This window comes from Dioscorea cayenensis, chromosome 11 (assembly GCF_009730915.1).
Source record: "Dioscorea cayenensis subsp. rotundata cultivar TDr96_F1 chromosome 11, TDr96_F1_v2_PseudoChromosome.rev07_lg8_w22 25.fasta, whole genome shotgun sequence".
Lineage (NCBI taxonomy): Eukaryota > Viridiplantae > Streptophyta > Magnoliopsida > Dioscoreales > Dioscoreaceae > Dioscorea > Dioscorea cayenensis.
Genome location: NC_052481.1, coordinates 7,248,524 through 7,259,051, shown reverse-complemented (window position 1 = coordinate 7,259,051; position 10,528 = coordinate 7,248,524).

The following is a 10,528-nucleotide window of genomic DNA, read 5'->3' as shown; positions in this document are numbered from 1 at the left end:
AAGGTGATCGCTATCGTGAAGTGGTAGTGGCAGGTGGGTGACAAGGTCCCCTTGCGTATATCCCGCAAGTGCACGGGTTTGTCGAAGTAATAATCCCGGGTGAGCGGGTATCGAATCCACAGGGAGTAGGGAATAAAAAAATACTTAATTCGATTCTTAGCTATGTAAAAAGATCAATGATAATGAGTGTGACAATGATTCAATTCTCAACAGTAAAAAGCAACAAGTAAGAGAGCAAACGTAAAGAAGGGGGTAAGGCAATCGATAAAGATGGGGTACCCGGATAATACTCCACCTAGGATAATTGTTTCAAGTGCAAGAACAGTCTATTATGCTTCCTAATCAATGCAATGGTGAGTCGTGGACATCCTTAATTACATAGTCCCAAATCTGAGGTCAAGTATGCCTAACTCTATACATGTCCCGGAGGAGAAATCGAACAATCTCAATACCTCGCACTCGCATAGAGTTGAAATGAGCTCCAGGGATTCCAAGTGATAAATCTCTTCCTTAATATAGACCTAACCCTTAGGTTCAGGTGGAAGGTCCCTAACCACAATTGAGCCCTAGATACTAAGATCACCTCAACGCTTCACTCCGTTGCACGCGCAACTAAGCCCCAGCGGAAGTTCATCCCTTAGACCATTCACTCTATTATAGCCGCAAAGAACTCGAGGAACGGAGGTAGAATCTATCACGCTGGAGGGGAAAGGGGATGCTCCTGTACCTCTCGACTCACCCTCTCAACCCTCTCCAACCTAGCTTTGTCTAACGCTCGTGGTGTGTCACTCACTCACAAGGTTACCAACAAGAACTCTCAACCATAGTGTCACTCTAGGGGAAATGTTCATACAATCAAGCATTCAAGGTTGGAACTCACAATAAACATCAATTTATTGAAAGCATAATAAAGAGGTTCAAAGAAACAAATACATCCTAGGGTTCACAATATCCGAGTTCCCACTAAGGGTTTAGCTCTCCATGGAGCTAAGTACAATCAAAGAAATAGAATGTAAAAGTAATGAATCCATAAAGAAACCCTCTCGATAGTCATGTCGATGGTCTTGTGGAAAGTCCTCTACTCGTCGTCCAAGGATTCCCTCGTCCGGTATAGGATACGCCTCGATGGAAGCTCCCCTACCAACTTTCTTCCTAAGGAATGACGATGTTGGAGCCATAGAACCTCTCCAAAACCTTGGCTAATGCCCCCCGAAACCCTAGCCTAAGCCCTCTCTCAAGTTGGGAAAAAGATGGAGAAAAGAATACTAAAATCGGGGCTGATTCGGCTTAAAATAGGGCTGGAATCGAGCGACTACACGGGCGTGGATGCTTCACGCGCCCGTGGGGAATTTCCACACTGTTGTGGATAATTTCCACACGCCCGTGTGGATCCTCTGAACTCCTGTTTTCTCGGCCGGCTGTGAACAGTGCTCTGCTGCAGTATCGACCTGAATTGCTTCTTGAATCCATACTTTCATCAAAGTAACGTAAACGGGCACACGTTCACGTCGTGTATCACTTGCATCTTCAATGATAGGCACGTTGGTGAAACTCTTGTTCTATGTGCATAAGTCGGAATGCTCGAGTGTGACTGCCTTTGTGCCCCTCCAAATGGATGTGCCAACTCGAATACGAGGAGGTTGGCACACACTCTAGCATCTCACATCGACCTATGTCTTCGCGTTTGAACCTTAGCAAGATTTCCTCAAAAATCGGTGCATTATAATCCACATTGGCTTCTTTCCTTCATACTTGGCCTCACAACCCTACCTGCACGAAAGTAACATAAAAACACACATATTAGTGTAAAAATCTGAGAAAAGTAATGCTCAACATAAGGAATGAACGCTTCGCATTCATATCGCACAAGCACTTATCAAACTCCCCCACACTTAAGCTTTTGCTTGTCCTCAAGCAAAAATTAAAACGTTATGTGCATCAATGAAGAAAATATTGGAAGTGCTATGCCTTAGGTTCACCAAAGTATACAAAGAGAGCATTCTACAAGTGAGGGAAATTTCAACACTAAATATGGAAAATCGAAACTCTATTTAAAAACTTGAATAAAAAAGGACAACAAACCCGAAATCGTGAAAGTGTGTGGACTCACTCAAGTCAACCCAAGGTATACTCCTCAAAGCTCTAAGTATAAGGGACTTATTTATCTACACAAGTGACAACAATTTCAAAGATGGTAGTAGCTTCACACATCCTCTAAGGTAGCTCTTTCCAAAGAGGCCGCTAAGGTGGCTTTCACACTTTTGAGGTGGTAGCTCTTTCTACCGGAGTGGTAGCTTTCACTCATCCTATGAGATAGCTCTTTCTCTCATTAGGGCATAGCTAGTATCCGACTTATGAGAGTAGCTTCATACTTCATAGGCGGTAGCTCTTTCCACCCAACAAGAACAAATAAACAATAAAACTATTTTTTTATTTTTTATTTTTATTGTTTATTTATTTTTTATTTTTTATTTTTTATTTTTTTTTAACACAAGAAACAACTATAACTAGTCCTTTTAACATTAAACTTGAGTTTCCAATAGAGTTTAAAAAGTGAGTAGTGCACTAAGTGTAAATCGGGCAAAAATTCCTTGAAATTCAAGCAAAAACTAGAGCATGAAAAATATTCAATGTTAAAAAAATCTCCTAAACTCAAGAATACAATCCTTGCAACTAAAGTGAACCGCCATTGGCTATGTGAGCATATAACAATCAAGAACAATAGAAAAGATGTGTGCACTATGAAACTCCCCCCACACTTAAGTTGTACATTGTCCTCAATGTACACATGCATGCTCACTCAAAAAATTTATATCATTCAAAAGCAAATGTGGGAGAAGCAATCAAAACAATACTCCCCTGACTCCTAGTGTTGCGTTTGATGAAGCTAATTCCATGGGAGTAGTGTTCCGACGGGTTGAGAGGCTCACACGGCCAAGTGCCTCAGCACCTTGGCCGTGCCCATGACTAAGTCTCAATTCCCAAGAAGACAAGACCATCTGCACGCATACACGAGGGGGTTCAGTGAAGCTCAACAAAAACAAGATAAATCGAGTGTATGAAAGATAAAGCAATGAATACAACTCGATGATGCAAAATGAACATAAACTCAGAAGGAGAATTCTTTCGGAGCAAACAAGTCTAAAATAAAATGCAAAGAAAGTGAAAGAAAGGAAGAGTCAAATGTCGGTGTCGCGCTCGGGCTCCGGTGCTCCTGCTGCTGCTGGTGAAGCACATGGTGGGTCCACCGGTGTCGGGGTAGGGGATGAGGGTGCCAGAGGAACTGATGGGGCCTGAGGAGTCCTCGACCGTAAGACAAATGATGAGGCGATGTCGCGCTCTAAGATCTGCTGTAATACGTCGAAACGTGCCATGAACTCTATGTACTAAGTGGCCTACGTATCCCTAATCTCTGTAATCTCGGCTCGAGCCTCAGCTACCACAGCCCCTATCACCCCCAAAGTGCTCTCGAGCCTCTCAAAGCGATCATAAGCTTGAGATGGTGAAAATATACGCACGGGGGGTGGCTCCTCTGCTATCTCTGTCTCCATCGGGGCTGGCTAAGACTCGGGAGCGGGTTGAGATACCCCGGCATCATCACCCTCATCCTCAGCTATCTCTGGAGCTGGTCGCACTAACGCAAAAACCCCGGTCCGAACCCTCCAGATCATGCCCATCAGCCTCATCGTCTCTAGACTCAGGGGAGCAGGTATACTCGTCTTCTCTGACCCGTGAATCGAATCCAAGAGACCCATGCCCAACACTAATCTCGTAATGTAGGGGCCCGAGAAGATCGTTCCCAGTCTAGCATAATGCCCCTGATTCCTGATGTACTCTGCCATGATGTGCCCTAAGTGAATCGGTACGCGCTGCATCATCGAGTACAAGTACAGTAGCTCCTTACAGCTCAGAACACCAGTGCTGTCACCATGGCCATTCACTGACCTACTCATGATGGCATGTAAATATCTGTATGCAGGTCGGGAAAGGCACGTGGCGTTGGACAACCCCGGCTCGTACTGACCCTGACCACATAACGCTCTGTAAGCTCTCTGCGGGGTCAAGGTTCCAGGATAATCAGTCGGTAACTACGCGTACTCCTCTGTATCTGTGAAAGCCTCCTCATACAAGCCAAGTAGTACTGAAAACCGAGTGATCCTCAAGGTTTGGTGGTGTCCAAATACTCTGAACTGAATGGTATCCAAACTGTCAAAGCTCAAGTATGATCTATCAAACTCGAATAATGATAGTACCTCCAATGCAAACTCTCGGATGGCTAGCTATCTGATCGTCAATAACTATCGCCAACCACCTACTGAAACAAGATCCTCTACCTCATCAACGAGCTCATCTCCCTGCTGTAGATCTTGCAGTATAGTTGTGTCCAGGAATTGAGTCTGCCCGAATCGAAGTTTCGACAAGCGCTCGTAGCGAACCTGATGCTCTGGAATTGCATATCTCATACCCTCAGGCTCAGTAGATGACTCACGTGGCCTCTTATCCGCTTGCTTCTTCGATCGAGGTGTCATAATCTGCAAAATTTGAAACTAAATTGATCAAACAAGTTGAGAGACTATTACTGCAGAAATCCACACGGTCGTGTAGAATTTCCGCACGCCCGTGTGAAACCACGGGGCGTGAAAACCGCACGGCCGCGCTACCCAAATCTAAAAAATACAACGTGAAAATGCTTCTATCTTCGTTCTAAACATGAATCATCGCTCTAATTGAAGAAACGAAGCATTATTAACCAAATTAATAGATGGGAACCTTTAATTGGCAAAGAAATTGATAAATAGGGCTTACCGACGAGATGGGATAACAAAATGGAGAACCGGCCGGAAAAACTCGCGAAAAATCCACTAAATTGGTGCTAGGAGGTCGGAGGATGATGGGAGAGTGTTTTCAACCGAATAGAGGTCGTGAAGAGAGTGAGAAATGATTCCTCTTTAAAAAGGATTCACGACCCTTGGCGTTCCGTGCATCCACACGGGCGTGTGGTAATTATCCACGCTCGTGCGCTTCATTACAAAAGAGCCACAGGGGCGCATGCACGCCCCTGTGCACTCTCGGGAAAACACTTCTTCGACTCTGACTGCTCTCGTACGGGCGTGTGGAAAATACCCACGCAAGTGCATCCAACCCACAGGGGACGACGCACGCCCCTGTGGCTTCTCTGTACATCCGAGAAAAATAACTAGTATTATACACGCCCGTGTCGAAATTCCACACGGGCATGGACATTCACATGCCCAATTCACAGGGGCAACTGCATGCCCCTGTGTTTTCTCGGGATGGAGAGAACTCCTCTGCAGAGTTTCACACGGGCGTGTGGAAATTACCCACGCCCATGCATGGTTCACAAGGTTGCCCACAAGGGCGAGTCCACGCCCCTGTGTGCTCTCGGGAAAAACTGCCCAACTCTGCAGGAATCCACGCGCCCGTGCAAAAATTACCCACGGCCGTGTGACAGTCGCATGGTCGTTCACAGGAACAGCCTCACGCCCCTTTGCCTTCTCTGGATGAGCTCACAGTGCAACTCCACGGGCGTGTGGAAATTCCACACACCCGTGTGTTCTCTCTGGATGCCTTAGAAAATTCTGCAATCTCTACAAAAATTTCTGAACATGTTTACACACTCAGAGCCTGCCTTATTATGCAAATTTTACCAGTGAAAAATATGAAATAGAGCTCAAACGACCAAACTTCACCAATTCTACATGAAAACACACGATTAAATTTCAAAGTTCACAAGGAAATCTCAGCACAAGCATCTAATAGATTAAGACACCAACACTTAACAATTTATTCATGCAAACGAACTAAACTAAAAGATAAGAAAACAGTAAACACTTGGGTTGCCTCCCAAGAAGCGCTTGTTTAACGTCACTTAGCTTGACGTATCTTGTCTTACCTAACGGGGGTTCATGAATGAAAGTCGCCCTCTTACCCATAGCTTGGAAGCATGATGTGCAAAGTCTCTTAAGAGTAGAGGGTGTATTATCGGGCTTCGGACCACCTAGCAATGGTTTATCCAACTTTTTTGGCTCATGTACGTCTCCAACAGCCTTGGAGCGTTTCCGGTGGCGTCTTCTAGCCCTCTTCATTCTCCGGAGCACCGTCTTCAAGATCCCCGTGGTAGATGGTACTTCATCCGTCGACCTAAGCATCATTACATCTTCATGTCCCTCCTCTTGGTCGAACAAACCTTCATACGGATCTGGATTGAACATTTCCTGTATGTATTCATCAACAAGCTCATCAGTAGTGTCTAGAAAGTATAAAGTGTCATCAAAATCAAGAGAATGCCACATGGCTTCAGCAAGGCGGTATGTAAGCTTGTCATCTCCAACTCTCAGTGTGAGTTCTCCGCCGTTTATGTCAATCAATGCTTTGGAAGTCCGCAAAAACGGTCTCCCAAGTATCAAGGGTACATCTGCATCCTCATCGACGTCTAGAACTACAAAGTCAACTGGAAAAATGTACTTGTCCACCTTAACAAGCACGTCTTCGATGATGCCTCTCGGATGTCGCACCATTCAGTCCGCCAACTGTAAGGTCATCCGAGTAGGCCTAGGCTCTCCCAAGCCTAGATTTTGGAAGAAAGTGTATGGCATAACGTTGATACTTGCCCTTGAATCCGCCATTGCCATTTCTTCACCTATGTTGCCAATGTTACATGGAATGATGAAGCTTCCCGGGTCTTTCTTCTTACTCGGCATGTTCTTTTGCAACACTGCCGAGCATGAAGCATCTAAAACCACTGAAGCACTCTCCTCCAACTTCCTTTTGTTGGTCAACAAGTCTTTCAGGAACTTCGCATACTTAGGCATTTGAGCTAATGCCTCAACAAAAGGAATATTGATGTGGTGTTGCTTGAACAAACCCAGGAACTTCTTATACTGTTCATCCCCTTGGTCATTTTTCAATCTAGAGGGATAAGGGATTCTTGGCTTGAAAGGTGGGGTTGCCACCTCTTTCTCTTTGCTTGTCCCCTCTTCAACCTCTATAACCTCGGGTGCATGTTCTTTTGGCTTCTCACTTGGATGCCTACCTTCAACCTCACGACCACTTCTCAAAGTGATCGCGTTCACATGCTCTCTAGGGTTGGTTTCTGTGTTGCTTGGTAAACTTCCATGTGGCCTTTCAGAGAGAGACTTCGCAATTTGCCCCACTTGATTTTCAAGGTTATGCAAAGAGGCGGTGTGGTTGCGAAGTGTAGACTCAACTGATTCAAACCTTGTATTTGCAGATTGTATGAATCTAGTCAAGTGCTTCTCTAGGTCTGTCATTCGGGTTTCCAAACCTGAGACTCTGTTTTCCACTTGGGGGGCTTGTTGTTGTTGGAAACCCGGTGGTCCCATGGCCTTTTATGGTGCTTGATTACTCCATGAAAAGTTGGGATGATTCTTCCAACCTAAATTATAGGTATTGCTATATGGATTTCCTTGAGATCTCATGCCGTTACCTACAAAATCAACATTTTCCACTGAAGAAACATCTCCAATAGAGATTGGGCAATCGGAGGGAGCATGTCCTCCACCACAACCGGCGCAATTAGTCACGGCCGCCACTCTATTTGAAGTTAAGTGATCTAACTTCTTACTCAGATTCTCTACCTGGGCCGCCAATGAAGTTACCGCATCAATTTCATGGAGACCATCCACCTTTTTCTTCTCCCTAGCATTCCATTGGTAGCTATTTAACCCCAGTTTTTTAATCAACTGACGGGCCTCATCGGGGGTCTTGCTACCTAAGGTACCTCGTGCTGCCGCATCCAAGAGTTGCCTTGTACTTGGGTTTAAACTATTGTAAAAAGTTTAAACAATCATCCACTCCGGGAATCCGTGTTGCGGGCACTTTCTCAGGAGCTCCTTGAACAAAGGATGAGATCTCATTCCTAAGCTTTGATGATTTTCCGGGAGGGAAGTAACGGGCTAGAAAAACTTCTACCATCTCCTCCCAAGTAGTAATCGATGCTCTAGGTAATGAGTATAGCCACTCCTTCGCTCTCCCCTTTTAGGGAAAATGGGAAGGATCTCAATTTGATGGCATCATCCGTAACCCCATTTATCTTTAGCATGTCGCACACCTCGAGAAAGCTCTCTATATGACTATTTGGATCGTTATCAGCCAAACCGTTGAATTATGCGGACCGCTGCAACATATGGATGAATGCCGGCTTCAGCTCGAAATTCTGAGTTGTAATCGGGGGAAGCACAATACTCGACTGTGTCCCCAATACTGAAGGTCTGACATAATCAGATAGTGTTCGCTGTTGCTCATTCTGTCCTGCCATGTTTTCAGATTCTTCAACTTCCAAGTCAGCTGAATTAGACTGTTCTTGTACAGGTTCTTTCCCTTTTCTTCTAAGTGTGCGTTCAAGCTCAGGATCTCCTTCAATCAATATTGAGGGATTCCCTCGGGTCATAACCTGGAGCTGCACCAAAAGAAAGAAAACGAAATTAGAACGATGATAGAATAAGAAGATATGAAACAGAATATATGGTGAAATAGCTAAGAACACAAAGTGCAAAGTATCATTAAACGCCTAGCTCCCCGGCAACGGCGCCAAAAACTTGACAAGGTCCCCTTGCGTATATCCCGCAAGTGCACGGGTTTGTCGAAGTAATAATCCCGGGTGAGCGGGTATCGAATCCACAGGGAGTAGGGAATAAAAATACTTAATTTGATTCTTAGCTATGTAAAATATCAATGATAATGAGTGTGACAATGATTTAATTCTCAACAGTAAAAGCAACAAGTAAGAGAGCAAAAGTAAAGAAGGGGGTAAGGCAATCGATAAAGATGGGGTACCCGGATAGTGCTCCACCTAGGATAATTGTTTCAAGTGCAAGGACCCTCTATTATGCTTCCTGATCAATGCAATGGTGAGTCGTGGACATCCTTAATTACATAGTCCCAAATCTAAGGTCAAATATGCCTAACTCTATACATGTCCCGGAGGAGAAATCGAACAATCTCAACACCTCGCAATCGTATATTGTTGCAATGAGCTCCAGGGATTCCAAGTGATAAATCTCTTCCTTAATATAGACCTAACCCTTAGGTTCAGGTGGAAGGTCCTTAACCACAATTGAGCCCTAGATACTAAGATCACCTCAACACTTCACTCCGTTGCACGCGCAACTAAGCCCCAGCGGAAATTCATCCCTTAGACCATTCACTCTATTATAGCCGCAAAGAACTCGAGGAACGGAGGTAGAATCTATCACGCCGGAGGGGAAAGGGGACGCTCCTGTACCTCTCGACTCACCCTCTCAACCCTCTCCAACCTAGCTTTGTCTAACGTTCGTGGTGTGTCACTCACTCACAAGGTTACCAACAAGAACTCTCAACCCTAGTGTCACTCTAGGGGAAATGTTCATACAATCAAGCATTCAAGGTTGGAACTCACAATAAACATCAATTTATTGAAAGCATAATAAAGAGGTTCAAAGAAACAAATACATCCTAGGGTTCACAATATCCGAGTACCCACTAGGGGTTTAGCTCTCCATGGAGCTAACTACAATCAAAGAAATAGAATATAAAAGCAATGAATCCATAAAGAAACCCTCTCGATAGTTGTGTCGATGGTCTTGTGGAAAGTCCTCTACTCGTCGTCCAAGGATTCCCTCGTCCGGTATAGGATACGCCTCGATGGAAGCTCCCCTACCAACCTTCTTCTTAAGGAATGACGATGTCGGAGCCGTAGAACCTCTCCAAAACCTTGGCCAATACCCCTTAAAACCCTAGCCGAAGCCCTCTCTCAAGTTGGGAAAAAAATGGAGAAAAGAATACTAAAATCGGGGCTGATTCGGCTTTAAATAGGACTGGAATCGGGCGACTACACCGGCGTGGATGCTTCACGCAGCCGTGGGGAATTTCCACACGGGTGTGGATAATTTCCACACGCCCGTGTGTATCCTCTGAACTCCTGTTTTCTCGGCCGGCTGTGAATAGTGCTGCTACAGTACTTTCTGCCGTGTTGCTGCATTGCTCTGCTGCAGTATCGACCTGAATTGCTTCCCGAATCTATACTTTCATCAAAGTAACGTAAATGGGCACACGTTCACGTCGTTTATCACTTGCATCTTCAATGATCGGCACGTTGGTGAAACTCTTGTTCTATGTGCATAAGTCAAAATGCTCGAGTGTGACTGCCTTTGTGCCCCTCCAATTGGATGTGCCAACTCGAATACAAGGAGGTTGGCACACACTCTAGCATCTCACATCGACCTATGTCTTCGCGTTTGAACCTTAGCAAGATTTCCTCCAAAATCGGTGCATTGTAATCCACATTGGCTTCTTTCCTTCATACTTGGCCTCACAACCCTACCTGCACGAAAGTAATATAAAAACACACATATTAGTGTAAAAACCTGAGAAAAGTAATGCTCAACATAAGGAATGAACGCTTCTAATTCATATCGCACAAGCACTTATCAGTGGGGAAAAGGAGTAGCATCAGTAGGATCAGTGGTAGGGAGAACATCAGAGTGCTTTTCGATGATGTTCTCGACCC